Raw genomic sequence first — 12,690 nt, forward strand, 5'->3', positions numbered from 1 at the left:
TAGTAAACACACACACACACACACACACACACACACACACAACTAGGTGAGTACAACTAGGTGAGTACACACACACACACACACATACACACACACACTGGCCTCGCGGCTGAGTGGATAGCGCTCGGGGGTCGTAGTCTTATGGGCCAGGGTTCGATTCCCGGCTGAGGAAGAAACAAATGGGTTTCTTTCACCTGATGGGACTGTTCATCTAGCAGTAAATAAGTACCTGGGAGTTAGACAACTGATACGGGCTGCTTCCTGGGGATATATGTGTGAGACTTACAGATAAATGGGTAGTAGATATGATAGAAGAAAATAGGTCGGGAGTCAGTACAGTAGACAACCGACGGTTAGAAAGGCAGGATCCAAGAGCTAATCCTGGAGGCAAAACAAAAATAGTAAACACACACACACACACAGGTTATTATGGGCTGTATATGAAACACTGGAAACATAGAACGTAGTTTAGAAACTTAAATCAGAGCTCGTTAAAGGTAATCTAATCAGCCTTTGTTAGATCAGTACTGGACGGTGTAGCTGTTTAACCCGCACCTTGTGAAGCATCAAACCAAAAAAGATATAGTACGCAGGAAAGTAACGTGATTGATGCCAGAGCTAAGACGGTAAAGCTATTGGAATATGTTAAGGGAACTAGACCTCACGACCCTGGAGGAGAGAAGAATGAGGGGGACATGGTCGCGACATACAAAATACTGAGGGGAATTGATAAGGACAAACTCTTTACATTGAGCGAAGGTTGGACGAGATAACATAAGTAGAAGCTGATAGCGCAAATAAGTTAAAGAGATGCAAGCAAATACTCATTTCCTGTTCGGGTGGTCAACAAGTGGAATACGCTGAACATTCGTCATGAACATCGTCCTGCTGTAAGAGTCCACTGCTCCGACTGCAAGCTGTGCATTACAGTAGACTTCCATAAACATAATCATCTCATATAGAGAATTACTGAAAGGCCAATTAATTAAGGAGAACCAGCTGCCACCGTTACTAGCGTGTCTCAAGTCAGTACTCACCTAGTTGTTCTTACGAGGGTTGTTTCTTGGTCTCGCCTCTCAACTGTCAATCAACTGGTGTACAGGTTCCTGAGCCTACTGGGCGCTATCATATCTACATTTGAAACTGTGTATGGAGTCAGCCTCCACCACATCACTGCCAAATGCATTTCATTTGTTAACTACTCTGACGAAAAAGATTTTTTATATTTGTCGATAGCCGTGGAGCACTTGATTCCTTAAACTGTCGAAAAGCAATCTTCATCTCCATAGTTGAGGATTGTAAGAAAAGGATAAATAAGATACGTCTGAAAGGTCACAAAGTGAAATACCTGTGGATTCCATCTCGTGTTGGAATAGTGCTGAACGATGTGGCGGATGACCTGGCCTAACGTGCCACATCAAAACCCCAAGTTGACATTGAATGTCTTTTATCAATGAGACAAATAAAAAGCAAAATTATTAATATTCAGGCACAAATCGAAGTGGCGATGAGAGGTATAATGTATGAGAAAAGTCAAACCATGCAACACTACATGTGAGCCAAAACACCCATTTTACTTATGGTAATAGGAGAAATTCTTGAAGTGACCCTGAATACATGCGGCACAGGCTTGGGTACAAATATTACTTGGAAGATGGAATAAGTGTTAATGATAATGACACGAAGTGTAAACTATGTGGCATTTTAAGGGGCACACCCTCACCCATTATGTTCTTGATTACCCGTTGATTAATGTATATAGAAACGTTATGATAAGCACTCTTCCTGAACAAATAGCCTGGAAATAGCCTGGATGTGTCACAACGGAAAGATTGATGATATTCGGAGATATATAAGAATTTTGCACCAAGATTGTAACATTGTTGAATTATCTGAATGTCTCTTGCAAATGGTCTGTGTACCTAGCCATAAAAGTATTTGTGTCTCCGTCTGGTAACATACTGCATGTATGTAAGGGAAGAAATGTATATGTTTATCACTCAGGATGTTTCGTAATATGCGTCCGGGATGCTTCCGGACGCAGGTTCGAATCCCCGTCACGGCCTTTGTGGATTTGTTCATTTGATGCATCACGTTAGGGTATCATTTGATGCATCACGTTAGAAATCACAGGGTGATTTCTGTGTGTAATGATGTAAGGGCGTAGAGGGAGAACGGCCTATTGACATTGCTCGAGTGCAGGGGCGAGTTGTGTAAAACCCTGGTTTGTGCTTCGGAGAGGCTGCGAGATCCAGTAAGTTTAGTAGAACTTCGGTTTTTTAACTCTTTTTAACCCTGTCGTAGCTCAGTCGATTAAGGCAGTGTCTGGGATGCTCCCGGACATTGAGCGAAGTTGAGTTCGAATCCTCATCACGGTTCTAGTGGATTTGTTCATTTGATGCATCACGTTAGTGTGATTTCTGTGTGTAATAATAAAACCCTGTTAGATGAGTTAAATGTCTAATGTGTTAATGTTCCAGTCACACATTTCAGGTGTCTCTCCTTTGGTACCGTGGTTTGAGTTGCATTTTTGTCAGTATGTGAGAAAACATAACATTTTAAATTTTACAGGAGAAAATCTTTAAACTTACATAACATAAAAATTATGCATATAGAATAATTATGTGGTACATATGTCAACATTACAAATGTTGACATATGTTGCACATAATGATTACTTTTCGAACATTACGTCAACTCTAACTTTCCAAGGACCTATTAATGTAAATAAAGACTTTGATCTAGGGCACGGTTGTGTCCTCATTCCTGCTTTATTTAAAGTATTAATCAAGGTGCTGTAAATCTTTGTCTTGCAAACCCAATTACCACTTAATTAAAATAGCTGATGATATGATGATCTATATCACTGGGTACATTATTATCCAAAATATTTTAAATTCTTGATTAGAACAAAGCCAGAACCTGGGCTTAGTAATCTCAACAGTAATTATTAAGCCCAGACAAGGAAGAACTGCTTTTAAATTTAAAAAAGAAAAATGTATCCCAGATTGACTATGAAAAGAATTAATATAAATAGTCTTATTTGAATTTCTTGAGGCTGTTGTACAATATCATCCAAACTAAACGGAAACGAGAGTAGTACATAATATTTATATGGAAGATACTGGAAGGCTAGATTCCAAATATACACAGAAAATTAACAACGTACTGAATCTAAACAGAGGAAATGTAGAATAGACCCAGTGAGGAGTAAAGGTGATATAAGCACAATCAGAGAACAGTGTTTGAGCATCAGAGGCCCACGGCTTTTTGAGAAACAATAGGATTAGCTGCCGCAGAAGGTGCCGGACCAATTGGGTTGTCATGGTTATGTAGGCCTGCGGACCGCTAAAAGCAACAACCTTCTAGATCAAGTTATCACAAGACAAGCGTAGCCTCAAGTCGTGATTGGGGAGGAGTACTCCAGACATGATACTGTTACAAATGCTAAATTCATTTTTAATTATTTACCTCACATTAGATCTTTAGTGGCCTAAGTTATACCTCTGCCCACTTGAGTGTCCGAAGGAATTCTTGAACGATTGAAAAGACTGAAACCGGAGCAATGCGGATCATCCTTGAGTGTTCTCGTTGCACGAATATACTTAATATGAGAAAATAACTCAATATTCAAAGCATCATAAGTCATGCTACTGAAAATAGAGTTTAACTTTGTACAATAAAAGTCCCAAAGATGTTCGTTTTTTAATTTCAATATCCCTCAAATGGATTGCTAAAATCAGAATGCAGGAGATTCATACTCTTTAACAAGAAAGAACTCTGACAAGTAACCCACTTACAGATTATAATCCCTCCTTTCCAACCAAAGAAGTAAAATAATGATCAGCCCATATTTCGTTCAGATGAAGAGCAAGACAACTTAAGGCAGAGTGATTCTCAACTCACAGAGCTCCCTCGTTCAAACCATTTAGACTGATGGATCCTCTACCCACAGAACTCTCATTCTCAAACCATCTACATTGATGGAACCTCAACTCATTGAGCTCTCGCTTTCTCTTAGACAATCTACAGCGATGGATGCTCAACTCACAGAGCTCTCTAACTCAAATCATTTTCACTGGTGGATTCTCAACACCACCCAGTATTTAGATTTCTTATGAATATATGCATAACAAAAGTTATAATTCACATTTTACTTGGTTTTTTATTACACTGAGTATTTCGAAGAAAATATTAATATATATAAAATCTCAGTTACTTAACAAGATCAGGGGTGAAGCTAAGTAGAGGAAAGCTGATGATATCTGACTAGAAATGAAGCTGAGTAGAGGGAGGCTGATGCAGCATGATCAGAGATGAAGCTGTGTAGGGAGATGCTGGTGATGAATAATCAGAGATGGAGCTGTGTAAAAGGAGGTAAAAAATGAAACTTTCTTTAAAAATTGAGACCTGAATCATTCTCTTAACACTTATACATCATGTTTCTCGTGTTACATAAAAATTGAGTACCACAAGTCCCGTGGTATATTTTTATTCATTATGATATATTAGCTACAATAAAAACTTTACTGAGTATATGCAGAGAATAATAAATATTTGTTCGTGTCCTAGAAGTGGGTTTCCTAACTAAAGGATAAATAAAAACAATTGTATTCTGAGCATTATGATTTTATTTTGCATTTTCTACCTTTCACTCAATAATTTAATGAAACAATAATACAAGTACAGCCCTTAGGTTAGAGTTTCTAACACTGCCTTCTCAGATGGGAAAACCCAAGCAGCAAAAACGGACGCTGTAGCGGCAGCAGTAGCAGCAGCAGCAGACGTTGTAGCTGCAGCAAGAGAAGCAGCAGATGCTGTAGCGGCAGTACCAGGAGCACCAACTACTGAGACTAGAACAAGTTCTAGGCCTGAGGAGGACTTCTTTCTTCAGGAACCTAGATGAGGGTAGCAGCAAGAGCTGCAGGAGCAGCAGGAGCTGCAGGAGCAGCAGGAGCTGCAGGAGCAGCAGGAGCTGCAGGAGCAGCAGGAGCTGCAGCAGCAAAGGCGATCTGGTCCAGCACGAACTGGGGGATTGGGTGGGGGAAGGCAGGAGCCACTGGCAGCAGGTCAGACTGGGGCTGGAAGCCGTTCTCGTCGGCGACGAACTTCACACTAACTGGTGTGCCGTCAGGAGAAGTGTAGCTGTGAGAAAAAAAAATTAATAATTATTTTTGTTTGATAATAAGTTTTACGCTTTCCCTACAATCTTCAAATCATCTGAAGATTACCAGCATAAAGCGCAGACAAACCCAGGATGCATTCCACTTGAAATCATTGCTAAAGAAGACAAGAGTTGCTGCCTTTAAAATCTACATTTACAAAGTCACTGAGAGTTGCTCTTCTTTCAAGTTTGGACGAGGAATCCCTTTTATTATATTTGATCGCCCTCATTGAGAAGGCAGCGACCATGTTTAACTCAATAATATGATGAGCAATTTTATTCAAACAAGTCTTAACATTTTTCCCTTGTGGATGACGCGGACCATTACAAGGTTTCAGGAGTACGTATTTAATGATATTTTTGACATTTTTGAACTTATGACAGAAATTTTATGTCCATCTGTCTGTATCTTTGTTATCCTTGGTGGTCATCGATATCATCGATGACATGATTACATGCCGGTGTGATAGACTAAGTTCCTCCGAACATTTATGGATACTAACCAACATTAACATCGTGACTAGCAGGCTGAGGAGCATCGAACACCACTTGTCTCTGATACCAGGAGGTCTGCCCATGGATATGCAACTTTCAAGAGAATAAGCAGGGAAATCTTACCCAGAGACCATATATTAAAAACTCCGAATCGTATATTTTTCCAGCATTTTCCATTTTAAATCAAAACAAAATCATGTACGTTAACGGGCCATTCACATTTCATCAAATTGCCTCTCATTCTTTTTTACGATATTTGAAGGCGTCAATAGATGATAATATATCCAAATTGTGTACATAAACTTAAGGGAAAGGTTTTAATTAGACACTTAACAAAAGAGTCAATAGGAAGGTATTGAATTAAATATATTTAATTCTATTAAGGAACGGTTATTTCTAAGGATACAAAGGAAGGATATAAATGAAATGAAGTAGGAAACTTCAAGTTTGAAACAAGACTGAGCGCAACTTTAGTAAACTTGCCAAGACACTAAGACAGGACGGGAAATAAGTTCGAATGGCCTGAAAATCTTTACATGATGACTAAGACTTTTAAAATGCACCAAAGATTCATAAATGCACTTTAATGCTGACGAAGGCAGGGTTCCGATCCTAGGAATTTATAATAGTTACAATTTGTCAGCTAAATAACGATGAAAATAATTAAATTACGTTGATTAATTCATTCAAATAATTAATTAAATTAGGCAAAATTGTAAATTAATTTTGTCAACATAGATGTTAATAATAATAATTACTATGATTATTCATCATTATTACTCACGCATATTGTCCAGTCTGGACCACAGAGCCGTTAGTACCGGTGGGGGAGCCAGACCTGGCCAGAGAGATACCGTTGCCAGTCTTCACGTCGACGGTAAACGTTCCTTTATTGTCGCTTGTACGATCGTCCTTAAGGATGGGCACAACTGTGGTACTGGGTGCAGGCGGGGCGGGGGCTTCGGGGGCAGCCGGGGCTGAGGCTTCGGGGGCAGCGGGGGCGGAGGCTTCGGGGGCAGCCAGGTGGTTAGCCTTTGGGGCAGCGAAGGCCACGGCGGCGACGGCGGCAGCGAGGATCACCTGCGACGGAAAGTTTCTCAGATTTTTTGCTAGGAGTTCTCTTAATACGTCCGTGCATTAAAAGAATTCAAAGAATTAAAAGAAAAACTTGATTTAAAAGGAATTCAAGAAATCAAAGCCGTTTAAATTTAGCATTCAAACGGCTTTCCCATTGAGCACTATGTCCAAGAACAACGCCAATTCAACGCTAAATTCACTTTATCAGCATTGATTCCACTTTAATGACGTTAATTCAAAGCTGAACCAATGCCACTCTTGGATATCATGTCTACTGGATTGTTTGATATTTAAAACATAAGTTGTAGGTAAAATTAATTATTAGTAAATCACCTATGCTCTGAAATTTCTCCAAACCTGCAGGCTATGAACATAATGAGTAAGAATACTATTGAATATTATTATTTCAGTGTTACTGGTTCTACAAACACGCAGTCTTACACATATTCACACTTACATACTCGTCAAAACGTATAGATATATTGGTCAAAACTCGCAGAAAGAAAATCTTGATTTTTTCACTCAGGTAGTGAATTGTGACCCAATCAGCGTTAAATATTTTATCCCGTGAGCCGCAATGTGCTGTCGCTACAATGAAGGAGATCGGTACTTACGAACTTCATCTTGGCGTATGTTGTACGACTCGTGCCGGGACTTGGCTTATCCGAGTTTATATACACTTAGAGAAAGGACGTCCTTGGTCACAGCAGCGTTAATATTCCGTTCCGCTCGGCGATTTTCATGCTGGAAGTATCCGCTTCTCCGAAATGAGTGTTATGCATCATAATAGGGATCAGTATGTAAATGTGGCTTTCCTTCATGATACATAGAGAAGCAGACGGGGAGATGAGCACACTCGAAGGCCGTAATGCTACACATGATTCTACCAGTACTCACCAGAAATGAAATTATGCTTTGATCAACACACGCAGATACGCACGCACGCTCACGCACGCGCACACACACACACACACGGAATCTGTACATCAGTTGATTGACGGTTGAGAGGCGGAACCAAAGAGCCAGAGCTCAACCCCCGCAAACACAACTAGGTGAGTACACGCTGACTCCATACACAGTTTCAAATGTAGATATGATAGAGCCCAGTAGGCTCAGGAATCTGTACACCAGTTGATTGACTGTTGAGAGGCGGGACCAAAGAGACAATGCTCAACCCCCGCAAGCACAATTAGATGAGTACATGCGCGCGCGCACTCTCTCTCTCACACACACACACACACACACACACACACACACACACACACACACACACACACAAGGACGAACTTTTCAACACTGGTGGGACGCGAACAAGGGGACACAGGTGGAAGCTGAGTACCCAAATGAGCCACAGAGACGTTAGAAAGAACTTTTTCAGTGTCAGAGTAGTTAGCAAATGGAATGCATTAGGAAGTGATGTGGTGGAGGCTGACTCCATTCACAGTTTCAAATGTAGATATGATAGAGCCCAATAGGCTCAGGAATCTGTACACCAGTTGATTGACGGTTGAGAGGCGGGACCAAAGAGCCAGAGCTCAACCCCCGCAAGCACAATTAGGTGAGTACAATTAGGTGAGTACACACACACACACACACACACACACACACACACACACACACACACACACACACACACACACACACACACACTCACTCACAGGGCTTCACAGACGAGTAAATACATCCAACACACACACGTAGGCACACGTTCGTGATTGGTGATCCAGATACCCGAGTGTGATTTCCGGCCGAAATAGAAACAGCTGGGTAGAGTTTCTTTCACTTGATGGTGCTGTTCACCTAGATATAAGTAAGTTCCCCTGTTTATATGTGTACTTACCTAATTGTGCTCTACGTAGATTGAACTTGGGCTCTTTAATTGGTCCCGTTTCCCAACCATCAGTCTGCTGGCGTACAGATTCCAGAGCCTACTGGACTATCATATCTACATTTGAAACTGTGTAGGGATTCAGCCTCCACCACATCACTGTAACAGTTGTTGAGGTGAATTGTGTTGACTTGGGATAGTAGTTTTAAGTAACTTTTAGTTATATCATAATTTGTAACAACTTGCTTGGTGATGTTATTAGTGGTGATGCACCTGAGATATATAATAGATACTTTATATCACTGCCTAATGCATTCCGTTCGTTAATTACTCTGACAATGAAAAATTATTTTTAACGTGCTAGTGGCTCATTTGGGTAGTCCCTATGTACGAGTTCCACCTGTGCTAAATAATCTGTTTTTATCTACTCTATCAATTCACGTGTTTGTTTTGTATGTGGTAATCCTATCTCCACTAATTCTTCTGTCGTCTAGTGATGTGATAGTCAATTCCAATAGTCTTTCCTCGTAGCTCATACCAGTCAGCTCGGGTACTAGTCCGGTGGCATATGTTTGAACCATCTCCAATTTTGTCTTGTGCTTGACAAGATACAGTCTCCACGTTTTAGCTGCAAACTCCAGGCTTAGTCTGACATATGTGGTATACAAGGTTCTGAATTATTCCTTACACAAGTTTCTAAAGTCAGTTTTTACGTTGGCCATGACATATGTCGCGACTGATATCCTTTTGTTGCGGGCTTCAGTGGGCAGGTCCGGCGTGAAATCAACCCTCAAAGCTTTCTCTTTTTCTGTTTCTTGAAGGATTTCATCTCCCAATGGCACCTTGTATCTATCCTCCTGCTCCCTACATCTATTTTCAATGCTTTGCATTTTCCTCTATTTAAACTCTTGTAGCCATTTGTTGCACCATTCCTTCAATTTGCCCAGGACATCTGGAAGAATCTTCCTGTTCTCGTTTGACTTAATCTTTCTCAAAATTTTAGCATCGTCAGCAAACATTGAGAGGAATGAGTGTATACTTTCTGGAAGATCATTTACGTATATGTAAAACAGAATTGGTCCGAGTACAGAACCCGTTGGGACTCTACTAGTGACATCACTTCATTCTGAGGTCTCACCCCTTACAGTAAATCTGCTTTCGGTTGCTTATGTACTCCATTATTATATGGCGCAGCATAACTGTTACTCCTGCCTGTTTCTCCAGTTTATGCACCAGCCTCGTAAAAGGCATTCTGAGAGACAAAGGAAATACAATCCGCCCACCCATCTCTTTCTTGGTCTCCTGCGTTCTCTCGTGTTTGTGTACTCACCTAGTTGTGCTTGCGGTGGTTGAGCTCTGGCTCTTCGGTCCTGCTTCCCAAAAGTCACTCAACTGGTGTACAGATTCCTGAGCCTTCTGGGCTCTATCATATCTGCATTTGAAACTGTGTATGGGGTCAGCCTCCACCACATCACTGCCTAATGTATTCTACCTGTTAACTTCTCTTGACACTGAAAAAGTTCTTTCTAACGTTCCTGTGGCTCATTTGGGTACTCAGTTTCCACCTGTGTCCCCTTGTTCACGTACCACCCGTGTTAAGCAGTTTATCCTTATCTACCCTGTTAAGTCTTCTGAGAATTTTGTAGGTAGCGATCATGTCTCCCGTTACTCTTTTGTTTTCCAATGTCGTGAGGTGCATTTCCCGCAGCCTTTCCTCGTAACTCATGCCTCTTAGTTCTGGGACTAGCCTAGTGGCATACCTCTGAACTTTTTCCAGCTTCGTCTTGTGATTGACAATTTACGCACTCCATGCTGGGGCCGCATACTCCAGGACTGGTCTTACATATGTGGTATACAAGGTTCTGAATGATTCCTTACACAGGTTCCTGAAGGCTGTTCTGGTGTGTGTGTGTGTGTGTATGTGTACTCACCTAATTGTACTCACCTAATTGTGCTTGCGAAGGTTGAGCTCTGGCTCTTTGGTCTCGCCTCTCAACCGTCAATCAACAGGTTTACAGGTTCCTGAGCCTATTGGGCTCTATCATATCAACACTTGAAACTGTGTATGGAGTCAGCCTCCACCACATCACTTCCTAATGCATTCCATTTGTCAACCACTCTGACACTAAAAAAGTTCTTTCTAATATCTCATTCTAATATCTAATATCTTTCTAATATCTAATATGTGTGTGTGTGTGTGTGTATTCACCTAGTTGTATTTACCTAGTTGTGCTTGCGGGGGTTGAGTTCTGCTCTTTCAGCCCGCCTCTCAACTGTCAATCAACTGTTTCTACTACTGCCTTTTTTTCCACACCACACACACACACACACACACACACACACACACACACACACACACACACACACACACACACACACACACACACACACACACACACACACACACGTCAGGAAACAGCCCGTGACAGCTGACTAACTCCCAGGTACCTATTTACTGCTAGGAAACAGGGGGGCACAGGGTGAAAAAAACTATGTCCATCGGTTCTCGCTGGCGCCCGGGATCGAACCCGGGACCACAGGATCACGTGTTCAGCGTGCTGTCCGCTCGGCTACCAGCTCCCTCACACACACCGGTGTGTGTGTGTGTGTGTGTGTGTGTGTGTGTGTGTGTGTGTGTGTGTGTGTGTGTGTGTGTGTGTGTGTGTGTGTGTGTGTGTGTGTGTGTGTGTGTGTGTGTGTGTGTGTGTGTGTGTGTGTGTGTTTACTATTTTGTATCTGCAGACTCGAGCTATAAGCTTCTGGATCCCCGCCTTTCTAACCAATCTACTTTTCTTCTATTTTATCTACCTCATATATTTCTCTCTAATACACACACACACGCCCTCAGGAAGCAGCCCGTAGCAGTTGTTTAACTTCTAGGTATATATTTACTGCTAGGTGAACAGGGTCATGAAAGTGAAAGAAACTCTGCCAATTTGTTTCTGCCTCCACAGTGAATCGAACCCTGGCCATTAGGCCTACAACCCCTGAACGCTATCCATGCAACAGCGAAGCTTCTGTGTGTGTACTCAACTAGTTGTACTCACCTAGTTGCGCTAGCGGGGGTTGAGCTTTGGCTCTTTGGTCCAGCCTCTCAACTATTAGTCAACTGGTGTACAGGTTCCTGAGTTTATTGGGCTCTATTAAATCAACATATGAAACTGAGCATGGAGTCTACCTCCATCACATCACTGCTTAATGCATTCCATTGTTAACTTCGCTGACACTGAAGAAATTATTTTTAATGTGTCATTGCTCATTTGGGTACTAAGTTTCCACCAGTATCCCCTAGTTCGTGTTCCACCAGTGCTAAATAGTTTGTCTTTGTCAACCCTGTCAATTCCCCTGAGAATTGTGTAGGTCCTAGAACCTGATCACTAGTCCTAGAACCTCTCAGTTTCAGGACCAGTCTGGTGGCATACCTCAGAATCTTCTCTAACTTTGGCTTGTGTTTAACTAGCTATGGACTCCAGGTTGGAGCTGCATACTCCAGGATTGGTCTGACATAGTGGTATACAGTGTTCAGAATGATTCCTTACACAGGTTTCTAAAGATAGTTCTTATGTTGTACAATCTCGCCTATGCCGCAGATGATATCCTTATGATGTAGGCTTCTTGGGACAGGTTCGGTGTGATATCAACCCCCAAATCGTTCTCTCTATATGACTCTTGCAGGAGTTCACCTACCAGATGGCACCTTGTGTTCAGCCTCCTGCTCCCTTCGCCAAATTTCATTACTTTGCACTTTCCTGAGTTGAACTTTAGTAGCCATTTTTTTTAGACCATTCCTCTAGTTTGTCCAGGTCGTCCTGTAGTCTCTATCTATCTATCTATCTATCTGTCTATCTATTTTTTTCTGTTTCCTATAGCATTATCTTTTGACCAGTCTTAAATTTACTGTATGCCAAAGTTACGGGGAATCCTTACATATTTATAGTAAGTGTAATGGGCTGCCTAGCCAAAAAACATCGATAAAATAAAACATATTTGTTTCTTGATATTATATTTTATATGCTGTACTTTTCTCACAATTTTAAAACAAAAATAAATAAAACTGTAGAAGATTGAGAGAAGCCAACCAGTCCAGAGCAAGCTGGGCAACACCTGGCACGAGAAGCTACTGAAG

The sequence above is a fragment of the Procambarus clarkii genome, chromosome 28 (genome assembly GCF_040958095.1).
Source record: "Procambarus clarkii isolate CNS0578487 chromosome 28, FALCON_Pclarkii_2.0, whole genome shotgun sequence".
Taxonomy (NCBI): Eukaryota; Metazoa; Arthropoda; class Malacostraca; order Decapoda; family Cambaridae; genus Procambarus; species Procambarus clarkii.